Source organism: Nicotiana tabacum, chromosome 22 (genome assembly GCF_000715075.1).
Source record: "Nicotiana tabacum cultivar K326 chromosome 22, ASM71507v2, whole genome shotgun sequence".
Classification (NCBI taxonomy): domain Eukaryota; kingdom Viridiplantae; phylum Streptophyta; class Magnoliopsida; order Solanales; family Solanaceae; genus Nicotiana; species Nicotiana tabacum.
The window spans coordinates 19,344,222-19,357,791 of NC_134101.1; the positions used below are offsets into that span (position 1 = coordinate 19,344,222).

Below are 13,570 nucleotides of genomic sequence, written 5' to 3' on the forward strand. Positions count from 1 at the left end.
TAGGATAAAACTCCAATAAATTTGGAGACTCAAAAAAAAAAATTAAAATAGAAAAAAACTTATTTTTTTAAATAATTAACCAATTCAGTTATTGGAGTTTTGTGAAGTCACGCATATTTTGGACAGATAATTTTTAAAACTCAAAACTAAAAAAAATATAATTACTCCAATTCCAAAAAATGGATCCCCCACGTTTTCCTTAGTTTTTTCTCTTCTTTTTTCCCTACTTCTTTGTTAGAAACCCGTAGCTTAATTCTATATTACTTCATTAAATTAAATTAAAAGATAAAAAACCTCCATGATCCCACGAAATTGCAAAATCAAGCGCACTAAAAGGATAACAAATTAACACAGCAAAAACTGCCGCAGATATTAGTTTATCTCTTCTCTTCTTTGGAGAAGTTTAAAACTCATCTAATTTCATCAAGATGACCAGATGGAAGAACCATAGATTGTTCTACTATTTCATTGATATGAACGGCAAGAAATTTATACAAATGATGAATATATCGAAGAACCAACATGCCGGTGACAAATTGCGAAAGAAGACGACCCAATTGATGGTTGTAGGTATTGTCAAATAGAAAACAAGTTCTTTGTCTTTGTTCTCCTTTTTACAGATTTGATTTATCTTCTATTTGAAATTTGAATTGAATTTTAGTATATCCAAATATGACACACGATTTTGACTTTTCGCCAAAAATATTGAGTTGAATGATGATAAGAAACTTTTCAATGATTCATTGTATAACAGACAAAAGGATAGAAGACGAATGAAGAAAGGTGTTAAGCAGAGATTCAGAGTATTTCTCCTCAAACATCACTTCACAATATATCCATTTGTGTGTGCTAGCAATGACTGTAATAAAAAGAAAGGCAAAATCTTCTGTTACATGTATTTTGATAAATGTTATTTCATTGATATAGGTTTATGTGATCGGGAAATTTTTACAAAGTACTCAGTGTTCTTTTATTGAATGAGGCTCTTCATCCGATTTTGTATGTTATCTGCCGTGTACAATATACTCAGTGAATTTTTTACCATTTAGTGATCATATATTTGTTCATTTCATCCTCACTTGAACCAGAAAGTTGATAAATGCAAGTTAGTGGCCTCAATAATTCTCCTGGACCAAGAAAAATTGGCCTTTGAATTGCTACTAGGTAGACATTGCATTTGCTTCAGAATAGTTACCCTGAGTAGTGGCTAAGCATTTACCTTTTTTCAGTACACATGCTCATATATTGCTTATTAGAGATTCATTTGGAGCATTCCTATGATGATAATTCCATTGGCTGATTGTCACTCTATAATTTGCTACATAACTTATGCAAACTTTTATTGGTTTTTAACATTTCCATTTCTAACTTGTGGCATAGATGGTTTATATTCAAGGGTTTAATATATTTATGACAAAAGGGATACATTTAAGTAATGATTAACTGGTACTTACAGCCTCATCTGCCATACCTGGAAATTTGATGAATGATGGAATCAGTCTTTCCATTTCAATATGCACATAAATTGAAATACACACACACACACACACACACACACACACACACACACACACACACACACTATATATTGTAATTGATATATATATATATTTGTTTTGTGTAAGAAATATATTATTTGTTTTAACTCCTATTAGTTTTGATCTTGAAACTTTATATGTCCTTTTGTGCATCTTAATTGGCTCAATCATTCACCAAATTTACCTCAAAAAATGTGTTTGAAGTTTTTTTGGATATTTAACTGGAAAAAGAAAAAAAATGAGATGTAGATTTACCTTTGTTGTCGTATATTTCTTATATATTTGTCGTATATTGATTTATCCATTTATGGCATTAAACAAAAATGGTTATTTATTTTTATGAATTGGCAGGTTCAACTTCTTAGATAAATACAGGATCGATGTGGTACTCTAACATTGTGAATGCAAGAAGAGACTCATGTGAAGGTCGTGGTAACAAGGTAAGAGACAAAAAAAGATTCTTTAGAATCAACAGATTTTAACTCTATTTCATAAAATGCTTTGAATCTATGTTTTCCGCTATACAATACAAGTGTTTATACGCGAAATAAAATGAATTACCTTGGCAAGTACTACTTTGAAGATCTATGAAATAGGATTTCAAATATGACGCTTGAGCTTTCGTTCATAAAAGCTTGAAACATAAAACTCTCTCTATATTTTAATGTTGGATCGCTGCTGGAAATAAAACAATCCTTAAGATGCAGAAGATTGATCTAAATGCAAGTGAGGACAAAAGGAAGTATTTCATACAATCCCAATAATGACTGACACTAAGTTTAAGTACGCAACATCCTTTAAATTCAAACTCAACTTCATATATATCCCACAAACTCAAAAAAGACCAATATTGTACAAGTATAGAAAAACAAATGATATAAGATGCCTTCATTTCAAATCAGTGATTGATGTTTTATATGCGAAAAAAGAAAGATGGTTTGAATCGCTAAACTATAAAGTGGCGTGATAGTGCTATAGTAAATAAAGTTGTTCGGTCGAAAGATGTGACTGAACAACCATGAAAATAGGTGAGAAGGAGGTTGATGAGTAAATGGTTATGAAATAACCGAATAGGCAATGGTTTAGGTTGAATTGTATATGTACAGAGAAATTTACAATTTTGGTGTCTCCTTATGAAGAAAAGGTTTGCGTTTATGTGTTTACTGTATTAGTTGTGTGTGAATATGAACGTGTAGTGAATTTGTGGAGCCTTTGAGGTCGCTCTATGATGTTCAATGTAAGTTGCAAGTTCAAACAAGTAGAAGGAAAATTAGCATTGTAATGTTCCAAGTAGTTTTATTTAAAAAAATATTAGACTAATACGTCACTATATATGTACGTGGGGATTTTGTTTTTACTAGATATTTTCACGGTCTCAAGGACATTCAAATGCACAAAGTTGTATTTGAGAAAGATGCACCTCGTGATGGAACTGCATTAGCTTTTTACGTTCCGCAACCAGATTAATATTCATTATTATTAGGTTCTTCCATTTTTGACTTGCTTTTGGCATATGTACTGTGAACATTATGGAAGTTTATTCATTATATTTCTATAAGTATATCACTTACCTTATATTTTAGACATGCAAAATCAATATTTCACTTACATTCTTCCTTTCCATAATTTCTTCTATCATCAGCTCTCTTTGGATATCCTTTTTTCTCTTTGGCTGATTTTGTTGTTGTTGTTGTTGGAAAACAATTCTGGAAAAGCGTTTGTGTAGAGACAACAACAAATATTAGTCTTCACACATATTCTTATATTCTTAAGTGGCTTGATAAGAAAAGTAAGGTGATGATATTGTTTACAAACTTAAGTCTTAAATCTACGTCTTTCTTACTTATATACAAGTCCAGTTATTATGTATTGTGAATAACTTTTCGAGATACTATAAGTAACTTTGTGAGGCTTAATAACTATTTTTTATTTAGTTATCATATATGACTTTTTACTTTCAAGACTCTTTTGTTTAAAACTGATTTTGCTTTAACAATTTTTGTCTATCCCATTTATATCGAGTTATTTTCTCTGTTTCGCGACAGAGACGCAGAAACATAAAAATTAAAGTCATCCTTCTCATTGTTGGGTTAGAGGCTGATTTTGAAGTTTTTAATTTGAACATAAGATTGAACAACATAATCTTGAGGAAATAAATCATCAACAAATGGTTATGGTCATGCCAAAAGGTACATACATTAAAAGTGTAGAACAAGGTTGGTGTTGGAGGTTACATGGCATCCGCTCAGTCGACCAGTGCCGATGATATCCGGACACTTTGAAATGGAGATCTGCAGTTTTGGATGAATGAATAATATCTTTATAGCTGCTTTGCAAAAATTGGAGATGTACTAAACTTTCTGAAATACAGTGTTGTTGCTGAGTGTTTTAATATATAAAATTATGTCTTAGGGAGAAGAATAGATCTTTTAAATTGTTGTGAGAATTAGTAAGAGTTTGATGTTGTCATATGCTTTGGATTTATTTTCTACCGAGTGTTATGCAGGTTTATTTGAGGTAAATGAATATTATGCACTGGTGTTTATATGCAGCAACTAACTTTATATGATAAACTAAGTATCAGTAACATCCCTCTATATTTTTTTGATTGACAAGTTTGACATGGTTACCAAAATGATTTATCCGCTAAAATCATTTATTTTCCATCATTTTTCTAAATCACAGTCCTTCTTTTGTACTTGAAATTGCACAGTTGAAGTCCAATTAGCATGACTATTCTTGCAGGATTTCCTTGCCAATATGAAGAATGCATGGAGCTTCTCAAAAATATTTCTGCATTCAAAGGTTAAAATAATTTTATGCAAATGTAAACTTCATTGCTTGTGATATGCAAAGTAAAGTAGCTTATAATGCAGTATAGTAGAATTAGGGCCGCAAGAAACTCCAACAATAAAGTAGTGAAAATAACAATATTGGTAAGATAGGAATTTTGTGAAATTACTTTTATTTAATATTCTCCGCGCATCGCACGGGTAAGTATATTACTTTTTCCTTAAAGATTGTAGTAAGTTTCTTATATATTAAGAAAAGTTTTTCTTCTTTGAGTACTCCCTCCGTTTCAATTTAGACGAGGCAGTTTGACTCGCCACGGAGTTTAAGAAAAAAGAAGTTGACTTTTGAAACTTGTGGTCTTAAAAGTTTAAGGGGTAAAAGCTTTGTAGGGCCATGACATTTGTGTGGTTATAAAAGCTTCTCATTAAGGGTAAAATGGGTAAAATGAAGAATTTAAAGTTGAGTTATTTCCAAATTTAGAAATGTGTCATTTATTTTGGAACAGACTAAAAAAGAAAGTATCTCATCTAATTTGAAACGAATGGAGTATATGTTTACAAATATTAACTACTTAGCCATGAAAACTAAAAAATTTCAGGTGTTAATTTTAGTAGGAATAACTTAAAAAATAAAAATAAAAAATCTTGTCAATTGTATTAATTTTCTATGCCTTTAACTTACGGTAAGTTATATTAGTATTATGATTAACTATCTTAAATTAGTCTACGGATATAGACTTCTTCTTTGTTTCACTGATGAAGAATAAATTGGAATTTTCATGAGTTTTATCTTCATTTTATCAACTTCATTTGAATAATTATTTTTTGTTTTATTATCATAATTTTTCTTTGTAAATTAACCAGATGTTTCATATTAAACTGTGGAGTATATTTCTTTCACGTTCTCACCGAGAATAGATTCAATGGAGAATATATATATATATATATAACTAATTGGCTCTATACACATTTAAAGGCCTATTAATAGATAAATGCGGGTTGCTAATTAATTCAAAGCTCGCTATAAAAAAAATTATTATTAGAATAAAGGAATAATTGTGGGAGAGTGAGATGAGTCACGAACTAATTCAAGAATCGTTGCAATAAGAAAAAAGTATTTAAAAATATACAAATATATGCATTGGATAAGAAAGAGACTAATAAATGGAATACTTTAAATACGCTTAAAAGTTTTAGATGTACTTTAAATATTAGCTCATGTGTTAACATTGGATTGATATGCTTAAGTAATAAAAGGATCATGTGCGCATTCTCGCGTCTCGATGCCTTTAAATTTAAAATAATTATGTTTTAACCATGTGTACATTCCGTACTTTGGTTTAACATCTACCTTCAAAGGAATGCCTTGTGTGTGTACCGCATCTAGGTCAAAATAATTAATAAAATATAATAAATTAAGTGGAGTGTTAATAGACAAGCCATAACCGAAAAAATACAAGAATGGCCAAGAATTGAATTAAGTCGGACATGAGTCAATGAAAGCGATCGTGTTAGAACCACGGGACTCGAGGGGTGCCTTATACCTTTCCATCGGTCAACAGAATTCCTTACTCAGTCTTCTGTTTTTGTAGACCATAAATAAAGAGCCAAACCTTCCGTTTGATAAGGGATTAAAAAAAAAAGGTGACTTGGAACACCAAAACTTAATTCCAAGTGGCGACTCTAAATAATAAATAATCTCTTTTCAAAACGTCACTTTAATTGAAAAAACTCTTCCAACTCAAATTCGTAATAGGGTTGCATGGGAACAAAGAGGTGTGACAGCTGTGAATATATGCAAGAATGCGTTGAATGAATGATCTTACAAAGAACGTCTCTCAACTATTCTTCTAAATTGGGTCAATTGATAATTCTACAAGCTCTTTCGATTACCTATGAGAGTCGTGAAATCAACCCAAATAAGATAACATAATGTGAATTGCAGCAATAATTCTCTTTCGATTAAAGTAAAACCATAATTAACCTTGCAATTCAATTAGAAACTCATTCAATGAATTCAGGCAACTAACAGAAAGCAAACCCAAAACAATAGTCAAATCACAATATCCGTCAATAACCATAAGAAAGATTATTCCATAGTAGAGAAGTTGTTCATCACAAGAGTATTAAGAGAACAAGAAAATATTATAATCCCCAAAATCAAACAAACTTTCGTATTGAATGATTCAGATGAAGTATTCAGAGTCTATGTTGTTTCCTTGCCTACTTCTCTCCAAAATTTGCTCCAAAATCCCAAATACCTAGTTTTTGGGACGAGCTAGGCTTCATATAGGTTAGGAGGATGCCTCCAGATTTATAAAAATAGGCCTGACTAGAATTCCCGGAGACGGACGTGTGCGGCCGTGCACCTGGGAGTATGATCGCGCACCTCTGGCAGACTTTTGTGGCACTTGCACACTCAGGTGCGCATTTGGGGTTGCTCATGTGCGGCAATGCATGAGAATTTTTTATTGCTCAACTTGTTTTCCTCCCACTTGGTGCACTATTCTTCCATTGATCTCCTCTGCACCACCTGCACTGAAAGGCAACATATTATACCAAATCTCTATCGAATCAACCAAATCAAAGACATAAAGCGGGCATAAATATTGAGTAATTTTAAGCTCATCAAATACCCACACACTTAGCTTTTGCTCGTCCCGAGCAAATCTAAAACTAAATTGCTCCTAACACTATAACCACCTTAGAAAAGTGGTTGGTCATAATCAACTCCTAACGCCGTATTCTGCGCAATCAAATGCGCGGTACACCCCTCCAGGTGCGCGGTCGCGCACCTATACACGCACAAATTACCTTTTAAAGCCTCAATTCTTCCATTCCACAATATATACTTTCCTGCAACCACAAAATCATAATATACACTAAACTTTACCTAGTTTAAGCTATAATAAATTAAAAAAAATTAAAAAAATCAAGCTAGTAGAAGAGTTAGAGGTAGTTCTGAGTTATAGTCGTCATCTTGACTCAACCGCGCATCCTCAACTGATTTTGATGCTTAAGGATTGCTGAAAAAATTCTCTAGCAAGATATAGTTTTAACATGTGCCCATTTACCTTGAAACTCTCTGTTCCTTCCATGTTATGGACCTCAATCGCTCCATATGGTGATACATGTTTCACCACATATGGTCCAGTCCATCTAGACTTAAATTTTTCGGAGAACAATCTGAGTCTACTATTGTATAGCAAGACCTTTTCCCCTTTATGAAATTCTTTCGGTTTAATCAGACGGTCATGCCATTTCTTCGTCTTTTCCTTGAAAATTCGCGCATTCTCATATGTGTCCAATCTGAATTCCTCCAAGTCATTCAATTGTGACATTCTGTGCTCACCTGCAAGACTAAGATCAAGATTAAGCAATTTAATAGCCCAATAAGCTTTATGTTCTATCTCCACTAGTAAGTGACATGACTTTCCATATACCAACTTGAAGGGTGAAGTCCATATGGTTGTTTTGAACGCTGTTCTATATACCCATAAGGCTTCATCTAACTTTACTGACCAATATTTTTTGGAATCACTAACCGTGTTTTCTAGAATTCTTTTGAGTTCACGGTTAGTTATTTCTACATGCCCACTAGTTTGAGCATGATATGGGGTTCCTATTTTATGAGTTACCCCATATTTAGATAGCAGTGTGAGAAATTGTTTATTGACAAAATGCAACCCATTGTAACTGATGATGACTCCGAGAGTTCCAAAACTGGTAAAAATATTCTTCCAAAGAAATTCACATACTAACTGAGCATTGTTTGTCCTAGCGGGGATTGCCTCGACCCACTTGGAGATATAGTCAACGGCTACTAGGTACTCATAGGAATGGGACGATGTGGAAGGGACCCAAGAAGTTGATGCTCCATACATCAAAGACTTCACATACCAATATGGAATTCAACAACGTAGGATCTTGCTTCCTTGTACAGGGACGGCCAGTAAAAATCGGCTTCCATGACCTTCACTGTCGTCTGATTTCCTCCATTGTGTCCTCCAGCTACTCCATTATGACAATGGGACAATATACTTCACATTTCCCCTTCTAGTATGCATCTCTGAATAATACCATCTTCACACAATTTAAATAAAAAAGGGGTCATTCCAGAAGTAGCTTTTTACCTCGCTTTGCAGCTTCCTCTTCTGGTCAGAGGTTAGGTCATATGGTAGCCATCACTAGACAAAGAGTTGGCTATGTCCGCATACCATGGAGGTCTATCAGCGACCGCTGCAATAGAAAATATTTGCTCATCCGGGAACTCTTCCCTAATGTCCACCGCTTCAACATGTGGTTTCTCCAATCGCGACAAGTGGTCATCCACTTAGTTTTCTGTGCCCTTCCTGTCTTTGATTTCAAGATCAAACTCTTGCAGCAACAATACCCACCACATCAGATGCGATTTTGACTCTTTCTTGCTCAACAGATATTTCAGTGCTGAGTGATCAGTATGTACTATCACCTTGCTTCCCACTAGATAGGATATAAACTTGTCAAAAGCGAAGACCAATGCAAAGAACTCCTTCTCTGTGGTAGTAGCATAGTTCACCTGAGCATCATTCAAAGTCCGGCTTGCATAGTAAATGGGTCTGAATATTTTATCTCTTCTCTATCCCAACACTGCTCCCACTGCCACATCACTGCATCACACATGATCTCAAAAGCTTCGCTCCAGTCGGGAGTCACCATTATGGGGGCAGTCACTAGCTTTTTCTTGATCAGCTCAAATGCTCTAAGGCACTCTACATCAAACACAAACGTCACATCCTTGGCAAGTAATGTTGTTAAGGGCTTGGTGATGCTAGAGAAATTCTTGATGAACCTTCTATAAAATCATGCATGCCCTAGAAAGCTTATGATGCTCTTCACTAAAGTTGGTGGTGGGAACTTAGTAATCACATCTACCTTAGCTCTGTCGACCTCGATACCTTCAGTTGTGACTTTGTGGCCCAAGACTATCACATCCTTAACCATGAAGTGACACTTTTCTCAGTTGAGTACTAGGTGCGTGTCTTGACATGTTTCAGTACAAGTTCTAGATTCCTCAAAAAATCCTGGAAGTCATCCCCAAAGAGAGTAAATCATCCATAAACACCTCTAGACACTTCCCATTCAAATTTGAAAAGAATGACATCATGCACCTCCGAACAGTAGTTGGTGCATTGCAAAGTACAAAAGGCATTCTTCGATATGCAAAGATTCCGAAAGGGCGGATAATGTGATTTTCTCAACATCTTCGGGAGCAATGGGTATTTGATTGTACCTTGAATAACCATCTTAAAAGCAGTAACATTTGCGCCCTGCCAGCTTCTCAAGTTTCATTTTCTCAAATTCTGATCCGGAAAGCAAGCAACTGAGATTGAGTCATAATCTTTTCTTCAAAGGGCGTCAAGATTCAATCTATGGTCAACACAAGAGAGCAGGTTAAGAATCAAGATTTGACTCCTGAAGACACATAGATAGGAATTTTGTAACTCTTAGGTTGCAAACATATGTAGTTATCTTCTCTTTTTCTTTTGATGTAAGCAGCAAGTGACAGTAACAGCAACAACAGCAGTAGCAGTCTTAACTCCAATGTCTGGTAGTCCTATCTACCAAAACATTTTCAGAACTACACTGACCTGATTCTTTTATAGCCAAGGATATGTAGGCAACCTCGGAGGCAAGGTTCGGTCACCTTTTTCAAAATGCTCTCATTGGAGTCATAGGCGAGCAAGAGTTAGTCATGGCATTCACTATCTTTGCATAGAAATTTTTCATGTTCTCGAGTAAAGAGGGGCAGCTGTGAATACCTAATTTTTGCACGATTTTTCCAAAAAAAAAAAGAATAACTTTTGGATGATTTTAGCTATTTTAGTTTTTTTTCTTTGAACTTATTTGCGCATTTTTATGTGAGTTTAATTAAAAAGTACCAAAATATTTTTTACTTTTTATTTGTATATTTTAGTTTGCATCTTTAAAGAATTTTCTTTTTACTTGTATATTTTCTTTAAGACTAAATAATATTATAGTATAATTAGGGATTACGGGATTGGGCTAGTGTATTTTAATTGAAATTGAGCCAAAATTGGCCCAAACTCAGAAGCCCAAAGAACCCACAAACCCAGTCCAAATGGGGCTACCAGAGGAGGGTTCAAATGACGTAGTTTCATAATAAAACTACGTCGTTGTAATAAATAAAGCAAGATCAAATCTTACCCATCTATTTCATCTTGATCCAATAGCTCTCATTCGCTCTCTGAATGAGGTATTTAAAGCATCAAAAATCTGAAAATTGCCCCCATTTTCACCCATAATTCTTTTCTCCTTCCTCTCTCTTCTCTCTCTCTTTCTTCACTCTCTCTTTCTCCCTAGCCGCCGCCCCTCTGCCGTCGCCAAAAATCGCCCACCGGCTGCGGACCATTTTCAAACACCCCCACATTTACACTGTGTAATCTTCACAACCTCCTCTTTCTATATCTCCAAACCAAATCCTTGAAAACACCCTCAAAATCTACGAAATTTAGATCTAGGAAATACTAGCCATCACTTTTTTGCCCAAATATTTGAAGCTCCGGCCACTACCACCTCGCAATACCTACATCAACGGATAGAGATCCTCAAGATCTACCCATTGATGTCAATTCCACCCCAAAACTCTGGCGATAAATTTCCCGGCCACCCCTTACTACCGCTGCGCCACCACTGCTTCTGTATTCGAAGTTGGGTAAAATCGATTTCCTTTCTCCCCGTCCTTGTTTTTTTTTTTTTTTGCGATTGGTGAAGTAAGAAGCTGATTGTAATGTTGTAATGGCCAAAAGGTCAATTTCGATAAGAGCCAGTGCTTCCTCTCGTACAGAGCTCCTCGCAGAAATTCCAGATCATTGAAGAGGAATAAAAAAAATGGTAGTTTTCCTATCAAGTACCTGGATGTTTTCTTGTCCCTCAAAAGAATAAAGAGAGAACCTTCCTCTACTGGAGAAAATGAAAAAGAAAATATCAGATTTAATGTTTTTGTTTTAATTAAAATTTTGTTAGTGTTCATTTTAGTTTAATATTCAATCTAGTTTTTGATTTTGTCGTCGTTTAACTTAATCGACTTCGCTAGTTGTTTCATTATTAACATGTGTTCTGCTTGCTTTGATTTTAGTTGTTAAGTTCTAATTTCTCTTGTTGATTAATAGTCCAAATTGTTAAGTCTAGTTAGGTCATATTCTTATTTTTTTAATTATTTTTTGAGCAAGTAGGTTGGTACTGATTTAGTTAAAGCTGAATACTTGAGTACATGGTTGGTATTTTTTTTATTGTTCAAAGACTTTGGAGTACAAAACTCAAAAGTCATTTGTTTGGTGAAAAATACTACTTTATGACAGCTTTTGAACCTAAGTCTATCTTTTGAATAGTAAGAGCAGACTTTGGTGAAAATACTCTTTTTTTGGACAAAATTGAACTAAAAAGTCTTGTATTTTGAATATTTGGGGCAGATTTTGTTGAAAAATCTGTCAAAAGAGGGCATAAATCAGCAGCTAAAGCATCCTTTAGTAAGCTAAAATTGTGAGCTTTGTGAGTGTTTCTTAGAGTGCAAAACTTTCGAGAAAAATAGAAAGACCCCTTAGGCAATTTGTGAAGTTGTTTAGCTACTAGTTTCAAGCATCCTTGTTGGTTTTCTGGGCTGTTTCTACTGTTATTTCTGTTTATTTCACTGCTGTATTTTTTTTTATAATTCTGTGACCCAAGTAACTCTTTAACCATGTATTACAGATTCTTTCACATTAATGAAGATGTGAACTCATTTTTGAATTATTGGAGCATGACTACATTTGAAATTGCCTAAAAATGAATGTTGCATTTGTTTAAGAATGTAAATATGTTAAAGTTATTTGTAACATCATGCTTTCCATTACATTTATAGTTGAGGTTGTATTCTAGTGTATCTGGTTGAGGATTTAAAGTTACAAATATTTCATGTTTAGTCTGTTAAAGGTTGTTTAATTATTAATATGGTATGGATTCGAAACATGCAAACTTAAGAATTTTGCTTCTTGTATGTGACGTTGAGTTGATGAAAGAGGAGTTATTATTTGCAAAAACCAGGTTTAGTTGATGTATGTGAGAGGTTTTAAGGGGTTGGTTTACCAAGTGCAACTCATTTTTTTTAAAGTTATTAACTTGAGTTTAAATTGGCTATTTTGTAAAGTGGTTGTGCCTGTCATTATATTTTGTTTAAAAAGGGGCTATGATTGTGAAATAAAGAGGCCAGATCTTCAGCATAATAACAGGTTGTTACTGCAGATCTGGAGTTTAAAGAAGCTGTTGGGCCTTTAAACCCTTACCTCAAAATGAGCCCAATGGTGGGCTAAAGGATTTCTCTTCTTGATGAGGCCCAATGCTATAATAAATTCCAGCAGCCCAACAACTCTAAAATCCATAAGCTGGCCCATTTATCCTTTAACAAGAAGTTGGCCCATTTCTTTAAAATGGATAGAGTTGGTCCAACATTTATTTGCATAATTTTTCCCAACAACGAGGCTAGAAAACAATAATAAAAATCAGATTTTTGTTACTAATTAATTAACTCACTTCCTTAGTAATTAATTTAAACGTTGGGCAGTTGGTAGGCGCGCTTTAACTTCACGGACTCGCTTGCGTAGCGTGATGTTTAACATAAATTAATTCAATAATCTCATACCTTATCTACTAGCTTTAATTAATTTTTAATTTAATTAATACCTTGTTATAATCGCGGATTCGCTTGCGTAGTGCGATAGCTGGATTTTTAATGAATTCCAAAATTAATGTCCTCAAATGTAGTAATTTTCTCCAAAAGTAATAGCGTGCTAATAATCCTTGGTCATGACTGGGGATTCGCTTGCGTAACACTGTTATGGTAAAAATTAATAAGTTTTGTCTCGATCACGCATTCACTTGCGTAGTATGATTACATCATTTTATTATTCTAAACATCCTTTAATAATTTCAAATAATCGAGCAATAAAAGCGGATAGATAAAACATGAAAATCAATAAAATATAATTTGTCCAGAATTAATTCAAGCCAAGTTTAAGTCAATAAAGCGGTCATGCTAGAACCACGAGACTCGAGGAATGCCTTATACCTTCTCCCCGGTCAACAGAATTCCTTACCCAAAACTTTATTTTCACAGACCGACTTGAAAAGAGTCAAATCTTCCTTTGAATAGGGATTCAAAGACTTGGAACACCCAAAAATCAATTTCAAGTGGCGAGTCTGAAT

General features: G+C 34.2%; 1 long non-coding RNA gene across 1 annotated transcript; it reads left to right on the forward strand.

The window, feature by feature from the left end:
- The first annotated feature begins 294 nt into the window (after positions 1-294).
- LOC107799824 (uncharacterized) lies at positions 295-4,514 on the forward strand. Its single transcript, XR_001651222.2, has 3 exons — positions 295-570; positions 1,890-1,978; positions 4,284-4,514. It is a non-coding gene; the product is annotated as an uncharacterized LOC107799824 (long non-coding RNA).
- Positions 4,515-13,570: the final 9,056 nt, after the last annotated feature.